The following is a 14,475-nucleotide window of genomic DNA, read 5'->3' as shown; positions in this document are numbered from 1 at the left end:
TTAGGGAAAGAAGGTATGGTTGCCGGGGCCAGTATGGGGGGAAGGGATAGCTAGGGAGTTTAGGATGGATATGTACACATTGCTGCTGCATTCAGAGAAAGCACTTCCTTCTGCAATGGGAAGGCCGAGAAGTTACGTCTGAAGATGGGCCTTGCAGGTTGGCACTTCCTCTGCTTCTGTATATCTGCTCTTGAACGCAGCTTCTCTAAGCCTCGCTTTCTTCATCTGAAAAGTGAGGCCACAGCAGCAACCACCTAAAGAGCGGCTGTAATGAGCAAAGACAAAACATCACCAGCCACCACTTACTGACGCTCACTCTGTGACCAGCTCTGTGCTTAGCACTTTGAAACAGAATTTTACATTAGCTTCCCAGCATCTCTAAGAAGGAGCTGGGGGAACAGAAAACGTAAGTAATTTGCCCCACTCTTTCTCTTTTAAACTGTGGGATAATTTATTTTCTTCTTTAAAAAAATATTTATTTGGCTGCGTTGAGTCTTAGCTGTGATATGCGGGAGCTTCACTGCGGCTCAGGGGGCTTGGTTGCCTTGTAGAATATGGAATCTTAGTTCCACGACCAGGGATCGAACCCATGTCCTTTGCATTGAAAGGCAGATTCTTAACCACTGGACCATCAGAGAAGTCCCTATTTTCTCCAGCTTTTTATTATTATTTTATTTTTGGCTAGGCTTGGACCTTTATAGCTGTGAGTGGGCTTTCTCTAGCTGTGGTGAGTGGGGGCTGCTCTTGGCTTCTGTTGTGGTGGCTTCTCCTGTCGGGGAGCACAGGCTCTAGGCGCACGAGCTTCCGTACTTGTGGCACATGGGCTTAGCTGCCTTGTGGCATGTGGGATCTTCCTGGACCAGGGATCAAACCCCTGTCCCCTGAATTGGCAGGGAGTTTCTTAACCACTGGACCACCAGGGAAGCCCCTTCCCTCATCTCAAATTCACAAACTGTGGATCTGGGATTCAAACCCAGGTTTGTCGGGCTCCAAAGGTGATTCCAGCACTGGAGGCTGCAAAATGCTTTGCAAGTGTGTTTCTGTAGAAGTTATAAACTCATCTCAGTGGGGTTAAAACATCCTTTCTTGAACTGACTTGATTTGGGATTAATTTAAATCCAAAATACATAGGTTGGATTACATTCTTGCTGTGAGTCCAAGACACTCTTTCCTCTTTGCTCCATATAAACGGACTGGGTCCCTGCTGTCTGGGCCCTCAGTGGGCCGGGTCGGACACTAACAGCTACCCCCCAGCAAGAACAAACTTCCTTGGGGGACCCAGATCTCTCCATTAAGAGGGTGGTGCTTTCACCTTGGACCTCAGTTCTCCGTCTTCACAGCTTCTTGGCCATGGTCACCAACCAGGTACCAAGGATGTTTTTTGATAATATCCCAAAGCTAAGTCCTCAAACCCAAATATTCATTTCACTAGCCAAACTCTTCCCCACATTTTAAGTGTTCTGGAGGTTAAGCTTTTCAATAGTTTCTCTGTATCCACTAACCCATGAACAAGTCAAGCTGCCTCACCTATACTGGTATTATTCTTAATACTGAATTAAATATTGAGGGCTTGGCATTCCTAGTTCCACAATGCTTACCACCTCAAATAAATTAATGAACTACTTCTTTATAAAATGTCCAAAATGTTAAATCATGTCAGATGTGGCCACAAAAGAACTTTGAGTTTTTGGCTGTAAGAATTCATCCACTCTGGCAAAACCAAATTCTTTCTTTTTTTAAACATGATCCAGCATGAAAAACCAGGAGCTATGGCCTTCAGCTGGAGGTCCTTTGGAGACATGCTTTTGTGAGTTTTAGAAATTAAAGCAGAGATTTATACACTATTCTTCCATTTGAATAGATATTAGTGAGCTTCTAGCCACATTTAAACCATACATATTTTTCAGAGTCACAATTTGAAAAGATGTAGCCTGTGGAAAGGACTTCCCTGTTGGCCCAGTGATTAAGAATCTACTATTGATGCAGGAGATGTAGGCAGCGAAGGTTCAATCCCTGGGTAAGAAAGATCCCCTGGAGAAGGGAATGGCAACCCACTTGAGTATTCTTGCCTGAAGAATCCCACGGACAGAGGAGCCTGGACAGCTACAGTCCATGGGGTCGCCAAGTCAGACAGCACTGAGCGAGTAAGCACACAGCCTCTGGAGAGTGGATCACAGCATTTTTGAGCTGGAGATTACCTGAGAAATCATCTAGTAGAGGATTGTTGAATTCCTAGGGGAAAAAGTAACTGTTCAGTCACAAGCCATTATATTAAATACCACCCACTGAATACTACTGTGAGCCACGCGCTGTTCTAAGCACTTTACAGGTATTAATTTTTTAAGTCGAGAGGCCCCAAGTCTCATAAGGTAGATATTATTATTATCCTCATTTTGTAGATGAGGAAACAGAGGCACAGAGAGTTAAATAACCTGCCTAATGCTTAAATCCAGGCAGTGGGACTGCCCTTAACCCCCTCTCTACACTGCCTCTTGATTCAGGATCACAGAGCTGATAAGGGTCCACCTCCGCCTCAGCCTCCAGTCGAGCTGCTGCAGGTACACCCTTTGTCTTTGGAGAGCTGTTGAGGAACTGGGAGTGTGTACACGGGGTGTGTGCACGGGCATGCTGGTGGTGTCAGGCGGGCAGTGGTGGAACGCCTCCTACCTCTTCTCAACCCCCCACACTCAGAGTTAGCTCCGACCGCGGGGACTGTTAGAGCTTAGGGGTTAGGGACAGAATGAAGCTCAATTGATGCATCTTGCTCTCAAAGATCCTTCCGTGTAATCACCTTTTCAATTCACAGAATATTCTTTTAGTGATTGAAGAGTATATTCCTTTGAAAAAACACAGTTTTTGAAAAAAACACAAACACCCTAATTGCATGGAATGTATAGAGAAGCAGAAGAAAGTAAAACTTTCTTCTTTATATTCCCACTACCCAAAGACAATCACTGTTGATATGTTAGTGTATTTTCTTGTAGTCATTTTTGGACAATTGTTAGCTGTGACTGTAATGAACATGCAATGTTACATCTTGTTTTTCCCACTAAATAGTGTCTATACTATCACCACCTTTTACAAACATCATTTTAAAAGGTTGTATAATAAACCATTATGGGAATGTACCGTAATTTGTATAAATATTCCTCACTTGTTAGGCATTTAGGCTCTTTCCAAATGTTTTATTATCATAAATTGTACTAAAGGTAATTTCTCTAAATAGAGTTTTTACCATCTTTTGGCTTACTTCTCTTGGAAAAATTTCCAGCACGAAAATATTGGAACTTCTCTTCACCTCACACATCACTTTATTAGGAAATTCTCAGTGCTGACATTAATTATCAAGCTATCAATTGTCAAATGGAAATAAGAACGCCATTATGAGACTTTTAATTATTTCATACTTTTAAATGAACACCCTTCTTTTCTCCCAGTATCACACTAGAGCTGTAGTTCATTCTGTGGTAGAATGGCAAACAGCAATGCTCTGCCTGGGACTGTCCTGCTGTTCCAGGGGTTAAGAATCTGCCTTCCAAGGCAGGGAATTTGGGTTCAATCCCTGGTCAGGGAACTAAGATCCCCACCTCCTGTGGTACAACTAAGCCCTGATGCAGCTAAATAAATAATAAATATGTAAATAGATTAAAAAAAGAGAAATACTCTGCCCATTCATAATATTGGCATGTCTGAAAATGACACAGAAAGTGGTTGAGAACAAGGGTTCTGCCTCTGTTATATTCTTTCAAAAAGCTCATAACCCCAGTCTAATCATGAGAGAACATCAAACTAACCCAGCTAGGGGAAGGGCATTCTATAGGTTAGGACTTCCCAAGAATGTCAAAGTCATGAAAAATAAGGAATGGCTGTCATAGATCAGACATCATAGAGGGTCAGGGCAACCAAATGCAACGTGGTACCTTGGACTGGATCCTAGAACAGAAAACGGACCTTAGTGCAAAAAATGGTGAAATCCAAATAGAATCTGCAGCATAGTTAATAGTAATGTACTAACATCAGTTTCTTAGCTTTGACAAGTGTACCATGGAAATGTAAGATGTTAACACGGAAAGACTAGGTGAGAGGCGTACATGAGCTCTCTGTAATACCTTTGTACTTTTCTGTAAATCTAAACTATTTCAAATCAAAAGTTTGTTTTCTTAAAAAAAAAAAGAGATGAAGAGCAGGTTTCTGGAGCCAGTCTGATCTGATTCTGAGCCCTAGATGTGACATTTGTTATTGCCGAGTGACCTTAGACAAATGACTTCTTCAAGTGAGGTTCATCTGTTTTATATGAAGAAAACTTCTATGCAGAGTACATCACGAGAAACGCTGGGCTGGAAGAAGCACAAGCTGGAATCAAGATTGCCAAGAGAAATATCAATCACCTCATATATGCAGATGACACCACTCTTATGGCAGAAAGTGAAGAGGAACTAAAAAGCCTCTTGATGAAAGTGAAAGAGAGGAGTGAAAAAGTTGGCTTAAAGCTCAACATTCAGAAAACAAAGATCGTGGCATCTGGTCCCATCACTTCATGGGAAATAGATGGGGAAACAGTGGAAACAGTGGCAGATTTTATTTTGGGAGGCTCCAAAATCACTGCAGATGGTGACTGCAGCCATGAAATTAAAAGACGCTTACTCCTTGGAAGGAAAGTTATGGCCAACCTAGACAGCATATTGAAAAGCAGAGACATTACTTTGTCAACAAAGGTACGTCTAGTCAAGGCTATGGTTTTTCCAGTGCTCATGTATGGATGTGAGAGTCGGACTGTGAAGAAAGCTGAGCACCAAAGAATTGATGCTTTTGAACTGTGGTATTGGAGAAGACTCTTGAGAGTCCCTTGGACTGCAAGGAGATCCAACCAGTCAATCCTAAAGGAAATCAGTCCTGGGTGTTCTTTGGAAGGAATGATGCTAAAGCTGAAACTCCAGTACTTTGGCCACCTCCTGCAAAGAGTTGACTCATTGGAAAAGATTCTGATGCTGGGAGGGATTGGGGGCAGGAGGAGAAGGGGACGACAGAGGATGAGATGGTTGGATGGCATCACTGACTCAATGGACGTGAGTTTGAGTGAACTCCGGGAGTTGGTGATGGACAGGGAAGCCTGGCGTGCTGCGATTCATGGGGTCGCAAAGAGTCGGACACGACTGAGTGACTGAACTGATGAATAAAATGTCTATCACTGAGGGTTATATGTCTTAACTAAAATAATGCAGATAAAGCACTTAGCATTATTCCTGGCACAAGGTGTGCTTGACAAATGTAAACCATATAATTATTTTATTTAGTTGGAGGACTCTTCTGTCCAATTCTTGGTTTCCTCTAAGGTAAGAAGGAATTTTTATGCACAGCTATGCTAAAAGTGGAAAATTAAATAGCTTCATTAAAACTGCAAACTCAACACAAAGGGGACAAACTGTTAGGTGAATCTGGAAACAGTAACTACTGTGGGCTTCTGGGTCCTTGCTTTTGTTTTCTGTGTAGCTACTGGGCTGTTTCCTAAGGGTAGGTGAAGTGAGAAGATGCAAGGTTTTGAAGAGAGACTACATTCTAGCACTGACTGCCCTATGTAACCAACATACAAATGCCCATGGTAAGACATAGGAATTCTTTCACTTGAGCTGCTTAAAAAAACAATCTTGTAGAGAATTGAAAATGGTCCATGCTTGGCTTCTCCCCAAAGGCAAATTATTTTAGTACAAAAGTCTAAGGAAAATAATTTAACCACAAGCTATGTGAGTAGGAAAAGAAAAATAACCAAAGGATAAAGAAAAATGCACCCTGGCTCTATCATATATAAAACTTCTTTTTTGGGTGCTAAGCTGCAGAACAGATGTGAAACTTGATCTATAAGCTAGGGTCTAAATGACAAAAGGAAAATAAATAATTCAAGATCTAAAAAATATTCTGAGATGATACTGGACTTCAGGAGAAGATGAAAGACAGGCATGGCTAAAACCCATGATTCAATATGCTATTCAGGACCTGAATTCAAGTTCATTGACAAGATGTAGAGACATCAGTTACCTAACAAAAATCACCGAGCTTCAAGTTTCTCAGTCCTCAAGGTGTGAAAATATTGGCAATATCTATATCATGAGATTCTTTGAGACAATATAAAGATTAAATGAGCTAACATGAAAAATGCCTTGCATAACAGCTCGCATATAAGAGACAATGGATAAATATAAGCTACAGCAAGTCTGAAGATACACAGAGCTAACCTGATCACCTTTATGACCTTGTTTCTTATGTTAAGGAACCTGCAATCTGGTTGATGAGAGAAAAAAAAGAACCATCCACATGAAAAAGAATAGAATCATACTGAAACTGCATAACAGAGTGTTAATTTGAGTGTTAGAAATATAGTACTAATATCAGCTTCCTTTTGGCTGTCAAATTCGACCTTACTCATCAACGTGATATTTTTTGGAAATGGAGAGAAGGAAGGATTAAATACCATACATAAATCAGGGCAGGACATTTATCCCTTTGGTGGGAGACTAGTTAGCTGACCAGCCCTCATCCAGCTTTGTGATTCACAGTAATTCATAGCAACAAATCATTTCTCCAGGGAATGAGCTCTTCCATATAAGTGGATTTTCCAGTATAATTAATTGTACCTTCTTAAGTGCTAAAAAAAAGAAAATCCAATATTTTTGGACAAAAATTAAAAATAAAATTGTTTACATTATCTATTTCACACCCCAGACTTCAAACACACGTCTTCGTTTAAATCTCTGGTGCTAAAGAAGCACCGTGTCTGGCATCCACCAGAGGATCCATAAGGGAAAGGGAAATCGCTCAGTCGTGTCCGACTCTCTGTGACCCCGTGGACTGTAGTCTACCCAGCTCCTCCATCCATGGGATTCTCCAGGCAAGAGTCCTGGAGTGGGTTGCCATTTCCTTCTCCAGGGTACTTCCCGACCCAGGGATTGAACCCGGGTCTCCCGCATTATAGGCAGATGCTTTACCGTCTGAACCACCAGGGAAGTCAAGGTTCCATAAACGTTTGGCTAAACTGCAGTGTACGATATGCACTTATTTCTACCTTCTTAAGAAGTGTCAGGAAGATGCCCTGAAGGAGGGCATGGCCTCCAGTATTCTTGCCTGGAGAATCCCCATGGACAGAGGAGCCTGGGGGATTATAGTCCATGGGGTCGCAAAGAGTCGGACACGACTGAAGTGACTGAGCATGCAAGCAGCATTTAATGAATATGACCCAACCTTATCTTAATGACTACCATCCATATTCTGAACAAAATAACTGCATCACCTCCTGTGAGTTAAGTCGTCTGAAGCTATCTTCCTTCATAAAATGAATGCAGACATGTGATCGTTTAATTTTTTCAGCTTTTTTAAAAAAAGTTTTTCATCTCCTCTCGTGTCACGTTGTCAGCGATCTCTGCTAGCTGTTATCATATTGTCATCTTTCAGGATCTTCTCTTTCCTAATCTGTCATGAGCCAGGAAATGAGAGAGCCCATTCACTGGGATGATTTCTAAAAATAAGAGTCAACAGGCTCCGTGCAGGGGACTCTAGGGCTGCCTTCAGAATAAATCAGACAAGTTGTGTTGCTTGGTTCCTTGGAGGCTCAGCGTTCATTAGCATGCTCAGTTGCTTCAGTCGTGTCCAGCTCTTCGTGACTCCTTGGACTGTAACCCGCCAGGCTCCTCTGTCCATGGAATTCTCCAGGCAAGAATACTGGAGTGGGTTGCCATGCCCTTCTCCAGAGGATCTTCCCAAACCAGGGATTGCACCTGGGGCTCCAGAATTGCTTTCATTTAGTCATTAAAAAAAGTATGTATCAAGTGAGTTTTTCTGTGCCAGTCACTGTTCTAGGGGCAACACTGAAATAAAAAACTGGCACAAAGGACTTTATTCTGCAGGATATCCCAGTTGGGAGACAGATAAAAAGGAATAAGCATCGTAAGTTAGCAAAGAATTCATCAGGCTAGGAAAGAAAAAAAAAAAAAAACTCAGATGGGATATGGAAGATCTGGAGTGAGCAGGTCACGGTATTACAAAGTTGGTCAAGGCTGGCCGCTGTGAAAGTGAGATGGAAGGAGGTGAGGGAGTTTGCCGAGCAGCTGTCAGGAAGAACCAGGTTCCAGGCAGGGAGTAAAGCAGAGCAAAGCCCATAAAGCCAGAGGGGAGAAGAGCAAGGGGACCAGTGCGACCGCAGAGGCACAGACCAGCAGAAGGCAGGGGCAGAGGCTGGTTTGGGAGGGGACGCAAGCAGGGCCTTTTAGGCCACTGGGTTTTCCTGGTGAGGCAGACGAGGCAGAGGTCGTGGCTCCATTTGTCAGATGAACCAGCTCAAGATCAGGGAGATTTTTTAAAAAATAATTTTATTTATTTATGTATTTTCCCTTGTAGCTCAGTCGGTAGAGAGTCTGCCTGCAATGCAGGAGACCTGGGTTCGATTTCTGGGTCAGGAAGATCGCCTGGAGGAGGAAATGGCAACACACTCCAGTATTCTTGCCTGGAGAATCCCACGGACAGAGGAGCCTGGCAGGTACAGTCTATGGGATCGCAAGAGTCAGACATGACTGAGTGACTAAGCACACACACACGTGTTTTTGACTGTGTTAGGTCTTCATTGCTAGGTGGACTTTTCTCCACTTACGGTAAGCAGGGGCTACTCTCGAGCTGCGGTGTTCGGGCTTCTCACTGCACTGCCTTTTCTGGCAGACGACGGGCTCTAGCGCATGCAGGCTTCAGCAGCTGCGGTTCCTGGGCGCTAGAGCACAGGCTCAGCAGTTGTGGCTCAGGCTTAGTTGCTCTGTGGCATGTGGGATCTTCCCAGACCAGGAATCGAACCCCTGACTCCTGCATTGGCAGGCGATTCTTTACCACTGAGCTACCAGGGAAACCCCAAGGTCAAGGAATTTAAGCATCATTTGGAGGTATCAGGGATCCCTGTAAGCGCTTGTCACACTGCTTCCCTTTAGGGGGGTCTTCTCTTTTATAATATGTTAGAATACAGTTCCTCTCTTTTCTAGTATGGTCAGGCTTTATGCAAGGGAATTCAGTGTCTGAAGTCAGGGCTTTGGATTAGAAATGCACCCCTCTTCCAGATGCAGGAAGAATGTCGATTACACGGAACTGAACAATCACTTAAGGAAACTGATCACGTGATGCGTCTGCACATTAATGCTGTTGATTACACAAGAAGGGGTGGCCTTAGAGGCACCTCCACCAGGTAATGCCCTTTGAGGAGTTAAGTTTCAGCTACCTGCATACCTTAGTGTAATACATCTTTCTCCTGATCAGATATTTTATAATTCAGTCATTTTGCTAATTCAGCCAATCTCTGCTCTCCAGGGTCTTAGTCCAATTTCCTGAGGTTTTACATAATGGGATCCATCTGCCTGAGGGTCACTTGTCTGAGTACATTTTCCCATCAGAGCATGAGGGTTCTCAGGCCTTGTGATTGGTTAAATAATGCTACAAAGTTCAAGCTCTTGACTAGGCCTCCTCGGAAGTAAGGTCTGCATTTGGATCCATGGCACAGTGAAGAGAACTCTTTCGGACCTTGCGGAGAAGTGTACAGAACCAAAATGCTTCTGTTTTCCAGCCCGGTGCAGAATATCAAAAACCACCTATCTGTGCCAACTCCAAATTTCTCCATAATTGCTTTGGGAAGATTGTTTGCCTACTTGAAATATGTTCTTTGAGGTTAATAAAAGGAGCGAAATCACCATTTTCAACCATTTCAACCCAGAACCAATGGAAAGAAAAACAGTGTTTTTATTGGCACAGAACTCATGGGACTTAAGAACAATAAAGGTCAACTGCATCGTATTTTTAAACTTTTTTTTCCCTTAGTCTTGGCTAATCTGTAAGCAAGATTCTCAGAATTCTTAAACAAAAATGCACAACTTCTAATTATTTACAATTGGTCTGAGAATTTCTCTCGGGTAATCAACAGGCCAGGCATGGTTTTATCACTTCTAAAAGTTTTTACTTTTTTTTTCCCCTGAAGTACTTTAAATTCAGGGCTTTTTTTCCTCACTTATTCATTGTTTTTGAAAAAGCAAATTCCCAAACTTTAAACTTGTGTTTGCAAACAGTGATGTATTCAAGTTCAACTTGACCTAAAACTAAGCTTAAGGTCAAGTTAGTCCAACTTCTTGGCATGATTTATTAACAAAACTTTAGAGGGTTTCAGAACAAGCAACATTCAAATCATAATTACAATCTAGATTGGAATAACTGGGAGAGGGAAGGTCTGCATGAGAGTTAAAAAATCAAAATATTAAAATACTTGTTGAATGAGTTTTTTTTTTATACAGATGAAAATGAAACCTTTAAAGCAAAAAAAAAAAAAAAAAAGGAATTACTGCTTTCTTTTAAGAGAGCTATGGATTTTAAGAATTTACAGGAGCTCTGTGAATCATCTAATCTAGAGATAACAAGTTTTAACTGGAAGCCAACCTCAATCAATGCTAAGTGGGTGCTGGGAGCTCTGTGATAAATGCTGAGAAGTCTCATCTGAGTTCAGCCAGCAGTGTTATGATTGATTAACAGTGTCTGCCAAGGCCAAGGAAGGATGTGGAAGACTGCAGGACATAGAAAGGACGTGTGCTGAAAGACATATTCCAGATACCTTCCATTGACCCAGTCTAACCTACAACTTTGACAAAGGAGAAATCTGAGGCTACCAAGAAATTGTCTGCCAGTGGTCACAAGGCTAGTCTGGACAGAGCCAGAATTAAAGCTTAGCAGTTTGGATTCTCATTCGAGATCCTTCTATCAGTGGAAGTCATTTAAAAATGTATTACAAACTTTCCTGCCACAGTCAATAGATTAAAGGAAGACACTTGCCATATCCAGGTCGCCACAGGATGATAGTGGTGCACAAAGCCGCTTGCAGCCTGGGGCTTTCCGGGTGGTGCTAGTGGTTAAGAACCCGCCTGCCGATGCAGGAGATGTAACTCCCACCGAGCCCCCGGGAGCACAGACTCTGAAGTCGACTGTTGGGGTTCAAGTCCTGACTCCACCCCTCACTGGTACTGTCACTCTGGGCAAATGACTTCACCTCTCTGTGCCTCAGCGGCCAGATCTATAAAATGGAAATAATATTAGTATCTACTTCATGGCATTGTTATGAGGATTAATTTAAATGAATTAACAAAAAGTAACGGGGTCAAAAGAGTCAGACACAATGACTTAACGACAGCAACACAAAACAACATGCTTCAAACAGGGCCTGGTCTGTTAATGTGTCGTGTAAGTTTTCACCATTCTTACTATTATTGATGTCACACTGTTTGAGGCTACCAGACAGTCAAGAGTCAAATAACTAAGGCACAGCTTAATTAACAGCTTAATCCACAGCTCAATCGATAGATCGTTTCACAGGTACCTCTGCGGGCCCTTCCAGCAAGCAGTGATCAACTGTTCTGTGTGCCCAGACGTGTCATGGACATATGTTTTCCCCAGGGGTTATAAATGCCCTTTAAAAATACAGTAACATCTTTGGAGTGCCTGTCCAGATCAAAATCACCCCCCATCACCAACACACGCGTGTTCACCACCCCCAGCAGCCCTGATGCACAGTGATCCTTCTCTCCAGTCCCTGCCCGGACCAGGGTGGCCACCTGACTCAAGCTGGACCGATCAATTCTTTCTTTGACAACTTAGTATTAAGACTAAGAGATGGCTTTATGTCTTTGAGGCTGGAAGTTTAATATAAACTTGGGAGCTGTGGGGCAGTCATGTTTCCCACAATGAAAAAGTGTGAAGCAGAAGAAGTTGGCTTATTAGCAATAAGAGAACAGAGAAGCCAGCAGATTTCTGAGGACATACCAGCCTCCGTTCCCAGTATTCCCTTGGGCCTGCCTGAATTCCACTGACTGGCTCTGTCTGGCCAATACTTACATAACTTTCGATTCTCTATTTTTCTTAATTTAGATCAAGTTTGTGTTTCTGCTTGCCTTCGTGTATATGTATGTGTGTGTCTCTGTTGCCATACCACACAGCATGTTGGATCTCAGTTCCCTGAACCAGGGATGGAACCGACACCCCCTGCAGTGGAAGTGCAGAGTCTTAACCACTGGACCACCAGGGAAGCCCATCTCTGCTTGTTTTAACGAGCAGAGGTCTAGGATTTCCTTTCACTAGCGGTGGCTATGAAATCTGTAGATTCTCAGACAGATGCCTGCAACCCAATAAACATAAACTCAAATAAAAATAATATGCTTACCAGACAAATAGCTCTGGGACCACTCCCTACATCCCTTCTCCCAGTGCCCCATCTAACCAGATTACTGCCCTGGACCACTCTTAATGCAGAGTTTCTGGAGCTGCTACTGTTCATGGGAACACTTGAGACAATCGGCACAGGAAACGAAGATTGACTTCATTGGTTAAAATAGACCACATAGAAAGCTCAGCTGACTATGTTGAGTGATTACATCTTATTGGTTGGTTAAAAGGTAAACTGAATGAATGAATGTTTGGGAAATCTACTGTCCTTCTGCCTTGCTCTGCTATTTCCCTCTGATTCTTCTGAGCTTCTATGCTGGCCCCAGATGGAGGAATACAGAAAGGCCACCCGGGCTGTTCTGAGGATACACCATGTAATGCCTCACATACCGTCGTGGGGATGTTGGCTTTACTCTGAGTGGACAGTATTGCAAAAGTATACAGAAAAGAGGAAATGCAGCCTGTGGAGCCCTGCAAGTGGGTGAGCAATGTGGGGTAGAGAGGTTTAGAAGATGACGTGCCCCAGCCCCCAGCAAAAGCAATCTCCTGGTGGTCCGGTGGTTAGCACTCTGTGCTTTCACTGCTGAGGGTGCAGGTTAATCCCTGGTTGGGGATCTAAGACCCTGCAAGCAGCAGTGCAGGAAAAAAAAAAAAGGATGACATACTGAGGGGCACGAATGTTGTCCTGAACTCATGAACATCATTTGATTTTGTTCAGATTTATTCAAAGAACCATTGTTATTTTTCAATATTTTAAATACAACATTTTCTTTATGCTCTTTGTAAAAAAGAAGAGCATATGTATGAAGTATCCTCTTCTTAAAAAAAAAAATCCAAATCCTAGAACAGGAATTTTATGTGGAATAAAAAGTACAAGAATCCCCTACCCACGTTGCTAAATGCCTTACTGGACACGACTACATTTGGTTAACACGGTATGTGTCTGAAAAAGCTTTACTAGAAAACTCCGCTCCCTGGGTTTGGGGACTGTATTTACAGAGCACAGTGATTCCTGCAGCCCAATCAGGGGGTGGGGAATTACACACATATATTTCACACATTCTGGGTAACCCGAAGACCACAAGGAACACTGTAATTTGTCTAAAACACAGAGAACAGCGGTGAATTTACAGTGCCTTGGGGCCATCATCGTGTATCACTGGCTGGCAAGCACGCAACTGACAGCTCATGTCTAGGAAGAATATGGATTCCAGAGTCACACAGACCCGGGTTTGAAACCCAGCTCTGACAGTTACCTGTTGGCTTAACTTTTCTGTGACTCCAGTTCCTCATCCATTTATTCATCCATTCAGGAAATTTTCACTGAAAGCCTCCTGCGTGCCAGACCTTGTGGCAGGCATAGGGGAGGAAGAGACCCAGTGCCCGCTCTCACGAAGGCAGTCTAATTGGGAAGGCGCATATTGAATCGAGATTTACGAACAGAAAACTGAAACCAAGGGGAAGGGCTGTGTGGTTTAGAGCCAAGATCCTGGAACAAAACTGCTGCAGTTCAAAGTCTTGTTCTTTTACCTACTAGCTGAGTGGCGCCTTGAGAAAGTTATTTCAACTTCTCTATGCCTCAGTTTCATTATCTGTAAAGTGGGGAAAATATCAGTATCTATCTACACAAGGTTGTTCTGAGGATTAAATCTTAAAATTGTGATTAAATCTTAGAACTACGCTGGCACGTGGTAAGTCTATCTAAGGGTTTGCTCCTATTATCATTAACCGCAGGAAGTGCTATGGAGGAAAGGCACAGGCACAGTGAGGATACGATGGAAGGCCCTGAGCACATGGCAGAATTCAGCAAAGACTTCCTGTCCCGTTTATTAAATTATGACCCTCAAACCTACTCCTCTACAGTGTGCGTTGTGATCTGGGGGGCCAGGGCTCTGCAAACGACATTTTTTGCTTTGCAAACTGGTTTTTTGTTGGGCTTTTCCAAGAGCACATGATGGAGGGGGATGGAAAGCCTGGAGCAGGGAGAGACAGAACCTGCTGCTTTCCTTCTGATGCCCCTGGGCTTCCCATATCCGTGGGTGGCGCCTGGCAAGGCCAAGTGAAAAGCGAAAATGTTAGTCGCTCACCATGTCCGACTCTTTGTGACCCCCATGGACTGCAACCCACTAGGCTCCTCTGTCCATGGAATTCTCCAGGCCAGCATACTGGAGTGGGTTGCCATTCCGTTCGCCAGGGGATCTTCCCGACCCAGGGGTCGAACCCCAGTCTCCTGCATTGCAGGCGGATTCTTTACCG

General features: G+C 43.3%; 1 protein-coding gene across 1 annotated transcript in view; it reads right to left on the bottom strand.

Moving 5' to 3' along the window:
• The window catches only part of ME3 (malic enzyme 3), a 220,849-nt gene that overhangs the window by 163,022 nt on the left and 43,352 nt on the right, over positions 1 to 14,475 (bottom strand).

This window comes from Bos taurus, chromosome 29 (assembly GCF_002263795.3).
Source record: "Bos taurus isolate L1 Dominette 01449 registration number 42190680 breed Hereford chromosome 29, ARS-UCD2.0, whole genome shotgun sequence".
In the NCBI taxonomy this organism is placed as follows: domain Eukaryota; kingdom Metazoa; phylum Chordata; class Mammalia; order Artiodactyla; family Bovidae; genus Bos; species Bos taurus.
The sequence above is the reverse complement of the archived record's forward strand: the minus strand, read 5'-3'. Positions and strand labels throughout refer to the sequence as shown.